Source organism: Lepisosteus platostomus, chromosome 4 (genome assembly GCF_059453375.1).
Source record: "Lepisosteus platostomus isolate fLepPlt1 chromosome 4, fLepPlt1.hap1, whole genome shotgun sequence".
Lineage (NCBI taxonomy): Eukaryota > Metazoa > Chordata > Actinopteri > Semionotiformes > Lepisosteidae > Lepisosteus > Lepisosteus platostomus.
Window position 1 is genome coordinate 19,540,947 of NC_142614.1, and position 15,027 is coordinate 19,555,973.

Genomic DNA, 15,027 nt, shown 5'->3' on the forward strand with positions numbered 1-15,027 from the left:
CAGCGGTGTAAGAAAAATTGTATGATACAGTGGAGTGATGATACAAAAAAAATGGCCAATAATAGATTCCGTTATACAAGCGCTGTCACTGACTGTGGACAGTATAACAATCATTCTGACAACATGAATATCTTTCGCGTTTATTTTTGTAACTCCATTTCTGATATATACAATGCCATATATACTAGCAAAAAGAAAAATACTAGTATTTCACATTTATTGTATTGCAATTACAGTATGTTCTATACTTACACATTCCACCGTTTGAAATAAAAAAGGTGCATTGTTTCTACATTAAATTTCATTGTATTATGCGTAAAATAGAGAAAAAAACGCTCCTCTTACAAACTTTATTATTAAAACGTGGGAATAAAAACATTAATTGCAAATATCATTTTATTTTATGTAACTGTCCACAATTCCCTTCTGTTATTTTATTTTTGTCTCTTGTAGTTCGTTTGATGTCTCAGAATCCAGTGCAATAAGGAATGTAAGTGCTCTTAAGAATCGTCAAGAAAAAGTTTGCTTACAAGCCGAAGAGACAAAGTGCATTTGTTTCTCGAATTTGTGGTGTCTGGCAATAGAAATAAGGGTGGAATTTCATTGTCTGAAATAATAAGGCGTTTGTGGGGATACACTGTTTGAAGTCTAGATCATCCACGCTTTCTCACTTAACAAATTCTCACTCGAAGACAGTCGTTTATAGCGCAGGGAGAGATAATAGGCCATAGCTAGTGTACTGAAGCGCAGGAATATTTTTGCATATTCTGTGAAAAGACCTTGAGTCGAAGGTTTGTATCAATGTACAGTAACTCTCTGACCTGTCCCTCTCTGGACTGCTTGCGCTGAAGTCAATTGTTATTTTTCATGACGGTGCTGCTCAGTCAGATTTTGAAGATGAGGCTCAAAAACAACTGACCTGTCAAAAGACGTGTGGTCTGTTAGAAACTCGTTTCCGATCTTTTTAAATGAGACACTTTTAATGGCACACAAAAAATACGGGAAAAAATGTAATATAACATCTTTGTTAGTATTCCAGGAAAGGCTCCAATGGACACATTGTAGCTTTTCTTTGTTATCATCACGTCTTTAGTCATTAATACAAATGTTTTCACAGACCTATTGTTGCCACTTTGTAAACTTAATTATTTATGTTAGTACTATAACTATTATATATCAGTTTGCCATTGTAAGCTAATTCAATTATGTGACTTGAAATTGATCACCCTCTACCAGAAAAAACATCGCTGTGATAGGGTATGATCCTATCCTAGTGCAAAATTTATGTGCAGTTAAATATTCTTGGCTTAGTGCTCACAGGTTTCAAAGATCAGTTATAGAGCTTTTGTTATTTAATTAGCAAGGCAGAAGATGCTAGAAAAAATATATAGGCGTGTGAAGCATTATTCCAATAAAGTTTTACTCAGTTTGAACATTCTTATTAGTTTACAGAAATGTATTGCAATGATTTGTTTTCACTTGCAAGTTGTTGTAACTGACATACTGTAATATTCTGTATTGAATATAAAGGTTGTACATATATAACATCTTACAAGGAACATCTTTCAGAACTATAGTGTCTTTTTGGGAGCAGTCTCTCAATTACAGTAATGTGAATATTAATTAGCTCTGACATTTTCACATCAGAAAGCTGAACAGACTATTTTCTTCTATATATAGCCATGGACAGCTGTTTAACTCATCTTAGGGCTCACCAGCCTACAGTACATACAGTATAAGGAGCAAAAGCAACAGACCATGGGCCTGTACCATACACATCCTCAATCCTCTGCTGATGAGGAGTTTTTTGTCAGGCTGTCAGACGCCAGATGTTCTTACCCAACTTGTTATAGCAAATGTCTTGATTTAATCTCACTTCTTCCCTCAGAATCTCACTTCTCTAGGTCATTCCAGGTTTCTTGTAAACAATGACCTGTTCTTGCAGCTTGTCCTAACTATTGTCATGTTAATGACTTCCCAGTTGTAATGCTGTGCTCAAAAGCTCAAAGCTGTGGTTACGACTCTTTTCTCTCGAAAAGCCACAAATTCCACTTTCAGGTGCGGACAGTCCTGTTGCTTAAGCAAGATAATTGACCAAATGTATAAATGGAAACCTGAACTTACTGTAGATGCAGCAATTAGGTAATGGTACGTCTAAATTCTGTAATTCCCTTTGGACAAAAATATCAACCAAATAAATAAGTATTAATATCACTAATTTCTGCTGTCACCTATTCCATTAATTTTTACATTTTGCTACTTAGGTACATTTTCCATACTTGTTTGGATGGTCTAGAGTTTTTCTATCATTTTGCTTTTATGCTCTGTGTTTGTATCCATTACATGCAGGGAGCACACGTTAGTTGTGGCAAAAAGGCAGAATCCTCTTTGAAATTATGGTTGAGGTCTCCATATCACTATAGCGTATGACCCTAGCGACTCTTCTCTTTATTTCAGACATCTGTTTCCCAGCTGATTGGACAAAGTGGTTGATTTTAAAATTGATATCTTTCATTTTGGTGGCCTTGTAAGAAAAATACCTTATAAGCTTTATAGCAGATAGCTATCATGAGTAGGGAAAGATTGTGTAGTTTTTTCTTGTAAAACAAAAGCAAGTTTAATATAGGCACACAGGAAGTAGGAGTTAGAGGGTCATTATGTAACCCAGTAGCTCAGTATGCTAAATGTACTTTATAGAAAATGGAAAATAAATAAAGTATAGAATAGGTGTGTGCAATAGTATTAACACAATAATAAATAAAATATGGGTTATATGAGCTATCAACATGGTATGTCATTAAATTCTATGTATATTGTATAATTTTATTTATAAATTCTACATAAATTGAATACTTTGTTGGAATTTGGCTTGTAAAACAAAAGATGTACATATATTACATATGTGACATGTTATTTATGTTATTCAATTGGAAACTAATATACAGAATACTATTGTAAATACTTTTTGGTCATACAGTAGATTGATCAGCCAATCTATTGGTCAATCAATATGGCTCTGTACCATGTACGCAAAATATGAGGAAAAGCATTTTCTCTGTATTATATTATAGTATGAGATACAAGTGACGTAACCCTGTTGTATTTAATTCACTAAGTAATTAACCAATTTACTTATTTCATGAATATATTCCCTACCCTCTTAGATCCTGTAGACTTTTATATTTTGATTGACACTTTCCTCTTTATGTTTAAAAACATATTTCAGATATGTTTGTTTCACAGATTTTAAGGGTCCAAAAATTCGAATATGCTTTTTCTAGATGTGTAGCAACATTTAGTAAAGGACTCTTAAACATCAGTTAATATTCCATTAACTGTTGTCTAACTTGTATAGTTTGGTTCTTTTAATATTATAATATAATGCTCTGAAACTCTTTGTACTTGTTCAATACTCCAAAACAATGATTAGAGTTGTTAAATGGTGATTTGTAGTCCCCATTCTCTCTGCACAATTTCATTAAAATAAAGTAAGTGGGTCATTAAGACCTACTTTTTGCCTGTAGCATTGTACAGTAGATGGAAGGGAGTGGCAGGATGAAACCCAACTTCTCTTTGAATTAAATCAGTGGATCTGAGGCTGGAGTCCTCTGAAACACACGTGCTGTGGTATTGAACTACTGTATAACCATGTGTCCAGGTAAATCTGTTCACGAAAGTGTGATGAAATGTAGGGATGGATGTGGTGTTAATACAGTATTAGTTTTAGGGTGACATTACTCACTCTAATGTTATATCTGCTTAAATTAATGAAAATACTTTTATTACATTTTTATGCTTAAAATCTAAAATGATACTGAGAGCTTTGTCTTAGCAGACTTGTTTTACTATTTTAAATTCTTAAAATATATGTACATTATACTGTATATGTAAATGTCACTATTTTGAGAGGAAGATGAGCAGCAGAACATCTCAAGGTTTCTGTGTTACCCTCTGGAAACATACTCCTAGTTTTTAATAAACTCAAACTTAATATACAAAAGTTTCAAATGGTGTTAATACATTTAGATATTCTTACCAATAAATAAAGGCTGTATTTACTGTTTGTAGAGAGGATTTTTATATATAGCAATATGCCTTGATGAAGACGTTTCATGGTCATTTATTTTTTATCGAAATCTGACATTTGTGAACTACAAAATGTGTATTTACCATATGCAAGCTGCAAAAACTTATTTTTGTGATGTTTTTACACTTGTCTTCTTAGAGAATATTCAGTAATGTAACGTACTGTATAACTTCTTCAGATTCTAGAGATTTTCCCATTTGTCTTAATGAACACCGCTCATCGGTCTTGTGGAACAGATTTCCCTTTAACCCACATCGACAGTGATGACTTCAGAATTGCATTAACCTCTCAATTTATAAAGCAGCATGATTGTCCTTGATCTCTTCTGCTGTTTTTCATGTCTGGAGAAAGAGGTGTTGAGCAGTCTCACATTTTGCCTTGAAGGGCTTAAGGGCTTTTCCAGTCATCAGTGAATTGCCAGTGCATTTTCAAAGCAGGATTAACATACTCAAATATGTACAAATCGGCTTTTAATAAAGATTAATATTACAGTAAATTTATTAGCCTTTTTAGGTGGCTAGAACCTTTCATCTCTAATCATTAAATTTTACACTAATGTTGAAGAGGCTTGTTTTTTCTTTAGGTGCTAAAATATAGTGTATGTTATCCATTTTTTCTGATTCTTCTTGTCAAAAAAAGTGCAGTTCTCTTGAAAGCAATTTTCATGGCATGCTGTTGCCATAAGTTATTTTCTATTTTTTAAGATTTACATCAATCAAGAAAAATAACAATGTAGTCATTCTTGAGCGTGAAAGTATGAAATGAGATCGCATTTTTTATATAACAGCACTCTGTCCTTGATACAGAGTTTTAAGGGCCTGATACAAGATGGCTGTAATTACTTTGATGGCTTTAATCAAACCAATATACAGTACTGCACATTCAAAATAATTACTGAATTGTACAAATTTCTATTGTGAAAATGTTGCATATTTTAGGTTGAATAAATAAGAATTCAGTAAAATGCAGTAAGATACAGCACTACTTTACAAAGCAAGGTGGGTAATTATAGACAAAAAGAATAAGGATTAGAATTTACCATGTCTTCATAGCAAATGTACTGTACAGTATATCCATTACAAGGTGTTTTAGATCCACAACTTCTATTGTGAGTGGGGTGAAGTAGCACTGCAAAGGTGAGAGTTATGTTGTATAAGCAGATAAAGTATGCATTGTAGGATTTACATGTGCAGTCTCGACAGGTTGGTCTTGAAGAGATTCTTGAAAAAACAAACCAGAAGGTTCTCTCCTGATGTACCTAGGCATCTGGTTTGGGCACAGGCTCATGGGAGTCAAGAATGAGCTGGCTTGACAGGTAAGCAAATGCAAAGAAAGTACAGTTTGGCCAATTGGCCATAAAGGAAGTAAGCACTGAGTATGAGAGGAGGTCAAAAGGACAGCCAAGGACCTGGAGCCATGAGGTTCTGGAATGATGAAGAAAGTGGTAAGTAAGTATAGCCAATGTAGAATGAGAAGAAAAGGACCTGTTTCTGAGATATGTGGCATAGAAAATAGTAAGCAAATTGTACAGTTTTGGGTGAGTCGGAAGGGTTGCTGATCCAAAGTGTGTCATGTAAAAGATCTGCGTAGAGTAGGAATGAGGTAAGATAAGTAAGGTAAAGGTATGTATTGTAGGAAGGGGAGATGGAACCAGAAGTAATAGGGATGAGAGGGAGCAGAGGAGGGGAAGGAGGCATTGGTATAGAGTAGATTTTGAAAGGCTGAGTTGAACATGACGTACAGCAAATCTATCCAGGAAGAGACTGGGTATTAAGTTTGAAATTTGTGAGTAACGGTCAGAGTTACCAAGATGGGAAAGACGGCAAACCTGAATGTGAACAGTGCAGAGGGAGCAAGAGTAGCCATTGGTAGAAACAAGATAAATCAGAAAGTGGGGGTAGAGAGAAAAAAGAAGGTTCTTAGATCCTTGGCAAATACAGTTGCTGTAGAGAGGGAAAGTTCAAGAGATGGAGCCACACCATGAAACCCGGAAGGAGCAGAGAAGAGGTAAGAAGAGCAATTCCTGAATGTTCAAGGTTAGAGAATGGCGGAGGGTGAAGTTAAACATGTGGCAAGCTGATAAATGTGGTAAGTCATGTAGGAAGCACGGGAACAGTCAAGGAGAATTGAGAGAGGTGAAAAAGAAGAGATGGATGAGGAATGGTAGCCTGGAACAGTTTTGATTTTTTTGTTTATGTGCTTTAGTGCAGGCTGAATGCAGAGGAGATGAGATTTGAAGATGAAGAGTGGAGTAAGTTTAATGGTGTTATTAGTAGTATAATCCATATGATGTTTATGACAAATAATAATAATTAAAAGCAGAATACTCATCTGAAACAAAGTCACATTGTACCTTTGTGTCTTTGATGGAGACACAATGCTGCTAAACCTGTGTGCTGTGAAGTGCTGAAATGCAATATGGGAGACTCATACTTGTCTTACAAATGTCCTTGCTTTGAGTAGTCAAAGAAGAGGAGCCTGAAGATCCAGATAATTTATTCACTGCTTTTTTCCTCCTTGGCTTTCACTGAGTTGTCTGTGTTCAGACAATCACATCAACTTGTTCTTAATGAAAAAACAAAGATTACCTTCACCAGTGCACAGGATCTATAATGTAGAATCCAATCAAATCACCCAGGTTTCTTTGTTCTAACTTAAGCAAAGGTTATTACCCTGGGGAAAACTACCTTTTGCTATAACTAAAGGTCCAAAGCCTTTAAAATCAATTTTAAAGTGATTTTGGTATATACAGTACTGTGTACCTCTTTCCTATTCTGTAAAGAAATAGCAAAAATATTTATGACAGCACCTCCAGACATAGTTCATTTAATTGCTTGCTCCCATCTATAGTCTATTGTTATGGATTATATAGAATATTATCCTGAACAGTGAAATGGCTATGAATGTTTTGCAAATGTTTTTATTTACAGTGTATTTAGCACATATTCAAAGCACTTATACTAGTGTGAAGGCTAATTTTAAATACCATAGTTTTAAGTTGTTTTTGAATAAAAACATCAAATAAATGCAATGCTGGTAACAACATTTGGGGCTTAAGCTTTAGTTTTAATGGTAAATTAATTAATAGAATTAATGGCCAAGGTTGCATGTCATTCTATATGCTTAAAGTTTAAATCATGCATTGATGTCCAAAAAAGCTTCATTTGTCATCACATCCAGTGGAGTAATGCTAACATTATAATAAACACAGTATGCAGCACTACAACATGACATCATGATTAAAAGCACTAAACTAAAAACAAAACTGCTCAGAAAATGATGTGGATATGTAATAAAAGTGGGATTTTCCATTGTGCAACACCTTTTAGTTTAGTGGTGTTGTCTGACAGAGTCTTATATTTACTGTAACTGCACGCCATCTTTCAACTTTGCTCTGTGGAGTAACTTTTGAAAAGTGAATGGTTCTAAGAACCAAAAGTAAGTATCTTGTTCACTGTCTATATAAAGTACTCTGTCATATATACTTTAAAAATAGATCATTTTATCAGCTAACTAAAAGCAACCCAATGAAAGTCAGCCTCTTTTTGTGTGCAAACTTTCTTATATTCATTTAGTGAAAAATTATCCCTTCAGACATCAATATTAAATCACTTAAACATTTTCAGATTAATTATAAGGAACTTTACTTTTTATGTTTTGTTAGTCAGTCCTCAGCAATATGAAGGTGAAGCATTGTTCTGTTAAATGGACTCTATCAGTAGCATACTCTAAAGACAGTCTTCCTAGTTTGGGGTCCACTGGTTTAGCAAACATTTTTTAAGTTTCATGAATGTCTGGCCACATTAAATAGGAAGCTGTATTGGAAAACAGAAAAAACAATCTTAACCAGAAAATCCAAAAGTATAAGGACAACGCAATCATTTGTGATTACTCTAGAGACAGTTTTCATAGTTCAGGGTCCACTAGCAATGTAGAATGCGGTTTCTAAAGTCCCCATAAGATATGGTTTCTGGTGTTTGATGACATTTGGTATCAATGCACTTTAACTGTAGAATATTCTGTCAAGGACGATTAAGCAAATGTATTAAAATTTATTTTGTAAATGTAGTTAACTATAATTTTAAAATGTCTTTTACAGTATATGTTAAATACTCTGTAAATAAAAACGTATTTATTTATGGAAGAATACTGATTTTTTTTCTTGTCTCTACAGTATGTTTTTCTACATAGCCACTCAAAATGTTAGAATTGCCCAATAGTCTGGCTTTTCTGCCCCTAGGAAACATTTTGATTAATTAAAACTAGATGCTTACTGTTTGTGTGCATCTTCCACTGCAATAGACTGCAGCAGCTTTCTGTTAAACTGCTGGAGAAATGCAGTGAATCTGCTGTCTGTGGCAATGCGCTGCACTGAAGGGTATTACATGTTGAGTAAGATTAATTACTTGGAGACCTCCATTGAGCTGGACTGGCCAGAGTTGCACAGTTACATGGAAAGACTGTTATAGAAATTAATTAACTGATCATTTTGAAACAAGTCATTGTCTGTTACGCTGGAGTTTAGGCAGAAGTGTGGTTTGAATCTTTCTGTTCGGTCTTATATGATTAAAACATAGAACCATCACAATGTGGATTAATTTAGGGTATTCCTACAGTATGTGCATACTGTACTGTGTCAGAACTGGTTACAAAGTGGTCTTGACTGATTTGACTATTTTAATCCTGTGTTAATCTAATGCAGATGGAGAAAAAGTTTCATTGATGATTCCTTTTGGTCATTTTGTTTGATAAGTGAAGAGGTTAGTACACTGCCTTTAGGGAGAACACTCTGGAGTGACGTGACACCATGAGGATTTTAATAACTATTGGTGCAGTTCGCTCAAAGGTCAGAATGGTACAGGGGTCAAGGAATTGGTAAGGACCTTTCTGGCCCCCATTTAAACTTTAACACTTTTGTCATAAACATTGTCAAAAAATTGTATTAGGTCTGCCCTGTGCACACCACTGTCCCTTGAGAGATTGCAGTTTTAGAGTGGAAGCACTTTTCTTTGATGTCATAAATGGTAAAAATCCTCCCCTCCATTATGCATTGAACAGATACAGTGTGTTTGTTGCAGTGGAAATGTTTAAGAAATGAACATACTGTAAGAGCTCTAGATCTTTGAACTTTTATGAGAACTTTAACTGTGAGGGGCAGCTTATGTCTTTTCCATTCTATTTTGTCACTGCTTTACATGCTTATATGAAGATGGTACTGTACCAGAAACTGTAGAAATCTAAGTGTGACTTGAATGTTCAACTTTGTGATAGTCTCTTGTCTTAATGTAAGCGGTTGTGTCCTATGTGTGGGACAGAAGGATTCAAAAGGAATTATGATTATATATTACCTTAGTTAATCTACATCACTATTAATGTTTCAGCTATATGATTGCTTTTTTATGGACAAGCAATGACAAAAGAGTAGCCTCTGTTTAACAGTTCTGTAAAAGGAGTTTGTATCTTTTTTCTTTTGAAAGAACATTTTCCAGAGACAAATCTATCTCAGGAATTTGTGCATAGCAGCATTCTCCATTTGTTATCCTCTTAGGGTTGTGGTGGTAAAGCCATCATAAAGTTTAATCAGATGTCAGGGATCAGCCTCACATCTGCACAGAAATGAAAACCAGTTGGATATGATATTGCAGCGCAGCAACCGTAGGATTTGAAAGAAGGTATTAATCTGGCTAGGAAGCCTAGAGAAACCAAATAGCTTATTCACATATTCAGCCCTACATAGGTGTGCAGTGAAAAGCTCTGATCGATCACGCTAGAGTAGCTTTGTCATGCAGTCAGCACAGAGAACCTGGGCAGGCTTGCTTTACCTTTTATACAACATGTACTGTAAGATGAAGTGGTGAAGTTCACAGAAATGAAAGTGGAACTGACAGAAATTGAAGTACTTTGTCAGCTATTTATTAAATCTCTGTCTTGCTTTTTACCCCCTTTCAAATATTCATCTGTGTTACTTTAGAGGGGTTCACCATAAGGAGAGATCAAGATACACCAGAGATTCTGAAAATGTCTGCGGTTACTGTGAAATCTGACAAATCTGAATGAATCTTTTTGGCCTTGTTATTAGACCTACAGTATGTAATGAGTTGCAATTAAATGCACCACGCACCTTATGTACTGTAAAATAGTACTCATGAAAATTTCTGGCTACCCTTTTTTAAAGTGAACATGATGTATTTTGATTGGAAACAGATAGAATTGTGTGGTAGCTTGTACATAATTGGTTACTTGCAAGTTAGAGAATTTTATTAGCTGTTCCTAAGGTCATAAAGACTGGAATGAAGAATATGTATTTTATGTGAGCAAACAGAAATTTGATGCTAGTGACTTTACTTTTGGTTAACACTGTGCTATCACATTTTAATTGTTTCAAATAATTAAGTAAAATGAAATACAACTGCTTAGACCCATCTAGCCATGCATTTTGTACTTCCTTTATAATCTTTTGTACACAGCCTGTATAATAAGTCTGTATACTTATTACTTATGTAGTGTACATTACATTGTATACATATTATTAAGTCTAATTGCGTCTACTAAACAGTTTCAGAAAATGGTTTTAAAAGCAAAAAAGGGTTCAGATTTATCTGTTAACATTGTGTGTTAATATCGTGTGTCCTAAGTATTAATATGTCCAGCACTGTATTTGTTTTGGCCTTGAAGGTACATTCTAGTTGAAGCCAGAAGCTTTTGTCACAGTCAAGTCTGGGAGCTCAAGGATAGATTCCAGATGAAAAATCAGCCCGAGCTTCTCTGAGCACATAGAAGGTTATATCAAATGCAGTGGGACTAGCTGCTGAACGAAGCACTTGTGGTGGTGGGGGGCGGGGGGGAGGGCTGGATGAAGAGGAGGGAAGAGAAATTCCAGTACCTCTGCCGCAACGCGCAAGTAAAGAGTTCACTGACCTGTTCAGTGATGTGATGAGTATCTGCTTTGACTTAATGGCTGTCGTTGAAACAGCTTGCGGTAGAAAACAAAACAACAACATCATGAGGGAGAAAAAAAAAACTGAGCTGAACTTTACATGATAAATGGGGAAGTTATATACAGTACATTTTGTTTTAATGCTGAAAACCCCTGAAACGTTTTAGCTGTCTGTTTGTTAAGGCTGGAGTTATTGTGTGAAGCCATCCTTATGAAAACCGACCTTGGGAACTTTGGCTTTTTTCTATGTACAGTATACTGTAGATATTGCTTTAGACATACAGTAATATTGCTTTGCACTGTTTTACTGTGTTTTACTATTGTGAACTTGATAGACAATGACTTGCAGCAGTAAACTTAATTTAGGGTAAAGATGTAGAGTTCGTAAAAGCATTTTCTATTTTAAATCACAGCATTATTATTATTACAGTATAGTGCAGTAAATCGCAATGAAACATGAGAAACCTATTAAAAGAAAAGCAGATTGCAATGAAGGCAAATTATTAGAAAATATGAAAGAAAACCACAGTAAAAGTACAATATTAAGCTGCAAATTAATTCCTTCTGTGCTACTGCAACCTTTTAAATGGTCATTTCTAGCCATCTAAAAAACGTTTGACAGAGTAAGCATGAAAGATGATGTACTATGACAGTAACTTCATAAAAATATTTTATTTTCCCATCTACTATGCTGTTTCACGCTGCTGCTTTTAGCCCAGTGCTATTATTTTTCTTGTTGTGTCACAAAACTGCATAATTTCATATGGAGATGTCATACGTACGTGTTGTGCTGCTGAAGCATTTTCTATTTAGCACTTAATCATGAAGTCAAATTCTTAACAGGTGTGATGTGCAATTCAGAATGATATGCTGTGCGATTGCCAAATTTGACAATTGACAATCTTTATCTAGACATGAAAAAACACTTCAGTCTACGAACTACTGTGAAAGGCACAAGGATACAACCTTTTTAGGGTGAAAAAAAAGGTTTTGCTGACTTTCAAGTACTGTATAATTTAGTGATCGCGAGTGTAGTGTGTTGCTATATTTTGTAATATATTCCTAATATCTGATATTGAAACTGTTTCCATTCTGTCATTGTCAGTTTAACAAACAGAAAATCAAGATGGCCTCTTCCTATTTAGAACCTTATGGAAGTTGATATGTAATGATAATGTAATGATATGTAATGGCAAGGGGCATTGTGAGTTCAGAGATCAGTCAAGAGACAAAGGTCTGTCCAGGCTTATCAAGAATAAGACAAAACATTATATAATGTGGGGCATATCATGCATTGTGGCTGCATTAATTTTATTGCTTCCAATAGTGGCCACACGTACAGTACTGCTATTTGTATGTACTATGTGTAGCATGATTTTGAAAATAGAGCTTCTGTGAATCAACCATGTTGATGACAAATGTTAATCAGCATAATGATTTGCCTATACAGTATGTCTGTTGAATAAAATGTTTGTGTACCTACAGTACTAATACAATATACTGTACTACTACAATATATTTATGTGATAGTGACTTTATGACTTTGTTGTTAAAAGCAATGTTATTCTTCTGATGCTCCGGATATTGGTACTTATGCTAAGAATGAGCTAGATATTAGCAGCACATGTGTACAGCCTCTTGCTAATTAGATGGGGAAACAAGAAATGTCTTTTCAAGGCTTGTATGTGTCAGAAGGCAAATGACGGAACAGGAGATATGGACCCTATGCGAGGCAGTAGGTGGAATGTCTCTGAGATGATTCCGTAAAATTCCAAAAGTATCAAAACCTAAACGTGTAGCAAAGCCGAAATCTAGGAGTCGATTTAGAGCTGAGTATCTGATTATTTCCAAAAGGTAACCAAATCCAAACGTGAAGCAAAGCCGCAGTCCAGAGGCAGAGCTAGGGAAAACTAGAGCCAAGAATCCGATAAATTCCAAAAGGTAACCAAATCCAAACTTGAAGCGAAGCCGTAGTCCAGGAGCAGAGCTAGGAACAACTAGAGCCGAGAAGGACAAAAAAGGTTTCAAAGGAAAATATCCAAAAGGACGTTTACAGGTGAGAAAACCTCAATAGTGCGAGTGGACAGGAGTGGGGTGAGAGGGTATAAATAGGGAAGGGTGTGTGGAATAAAAATTGATTAATTAGTCCGTGAGCGTTAGCATGGAGAGGTGCTCGTGAGAATGCAGTGACGTTTAATTGTACAGTATCCTCCCCCCTGCCCACGGGCGGCTCCTGACACCGCAGACTGGGTAGCAGAAAGGGAACGATGGAAGTCTTTGATGAGGCTCCTGTCAAGTACTGTATGTGTCCTTCAGGGACCCAGGACCTCTCTTCTGGTCCGTATCTGTCACGGACGTCCAAAGGGACTAACCGTGGGGAGCAGGAGAGCGGAAAAAGACCCATATGCGTAGCGGCGAGACGGGAAAAAGGCCTGGGCTCATTAGTGCAAAGAGTTCAGGAATGCCCTGTAGAAACCTATGCCCTCAGGGAGCGGACGTGGGGCGGCCTGGTGCTAGGCGGGTCTCAGGACATCCGAACGTCAATGCTGAGCGAGGACAGAGTGCAAGACCCAGAAATATATAGCCCAAGGGAAAGAGAGGGACAGGAAGGACAGCAGACCGGAAACTAGGGACAGGACAGAGAAGGAGGGCCCTCTGGCTGCAGAGGGTGTGACAGTATCCTTCCCAGTCAGCCAAGTATTGGCAGTGTCCCCTGTGCCAGCGAGTGTCCACAATCTTGTTGACTGAAAAGGTAGGTGAGCCATTGATGAACCGGGGAAAGGGTGGTTGAGGTTGAGGTTTAGAGAGGGGGGAACGGTGATAAGGTTTATGAAGGGAATCGTGGAAGGTTGGATGAATACTGAGGGTTGGGGGAAGAGCGAGACGGTAAGTGACCGGGGTAATCCTGGAAACAACTCAGAAGGGGCCAATAAAGTGGGGGCCCAGCTTGTGAGAGGGTTGACGTAGAGGTATGTTCCGGGTGGACAACCACACAAACTCCCCCTTTCTGAGGCATTCTGCCTCAGGAGTCCACTAACCCTGATTGGGACCTTTGTGGGTTAAGGCCGTTATGGGAGAAGCGACAGAACTGAATTGTCTAATAAAGCGACAGTAAAAGTTAGCGAATCCTAGGAAATGTTGAATCTCTTTCAAATTCCTGGGAGTGGGCCAGTCCCAGATGGCATTGGTCTTGGTGAAATCCATGATGTAACCCAGGAAATGTATCTTAGAAACTTGAAAAATGCATTTCTCCATCTTGGCATAGAGATTGTTCTGTATAAGGCGATTAAGAACCTCTCGGAAGTGGATAATGTGCTCCTGAAGGTCACTGGAGAAAATTAAGATGTCATCCAAATAGATCAACACGAATCTATGCAATATATCCTGGAAAATGTCATTCATGAAATTTTGAAAAATGGCCAGAGTGTTGACTAAACCGAAGGGCATGACCTGATATTCATAATGGCCATGGGTGGTAATAAAAGCCGATTTCCATTCGTCTCCCTCGCGGATGTGGATGAGATTATATGTGCCGCGAAAAGCTAATTTAGAACAAAATGGTAGCACCCTGGACAGATTCTAAGGCAGCACGAATAGGAGGTAGGGGATAGCGATTCTTTACAGTAATAGCATTGAGACCGCGGTAATCTACACACGGTCTCAAAGATCCGTCCTTCTTCTCAACAAAAAAAAGGTTGCACAAGCAGGAGAAGAGAAGAGATGGATAAAACCTGATTTCAGAGTATCCTGGATGTAAGTTGGATAGGTGCTTTGGATTCTTGTAAAGAGAGGGGTAGATGCGCCCTCTGGGTGGTAAGGTTCCCGGGATTAACTCAATGAAACAATCATAAGGTTGATGGGGGAGAAGGGAGAGTGCCTTTTGTTTACAAAAAAACAGATGTAGATCAGAGTAAGTGGGGGGAATAGAGAAGGAATCTTCCTTGGCGATGAGGGTAACAGAAAGTTTCTGAGGGAGTTGACAACAATGTTTAAGGCAACGAGG

The 15,027-nt window shown here is 36.8% G+C and overlaps 1 protein-coding gene across 8 annotated transcripts in view; it reads left to right on the forward strand.

The window, feature by feature from the left end:
- The window catches only part of mapk10 (mitogen-activated protein kinase 10), a 105,726-nt gene that overhangs the window by 1,077 nt on the left and 89,622 nt on the right, over positions 1 to 15,027 (forward strand). The window lies entirely within an intron of this gene.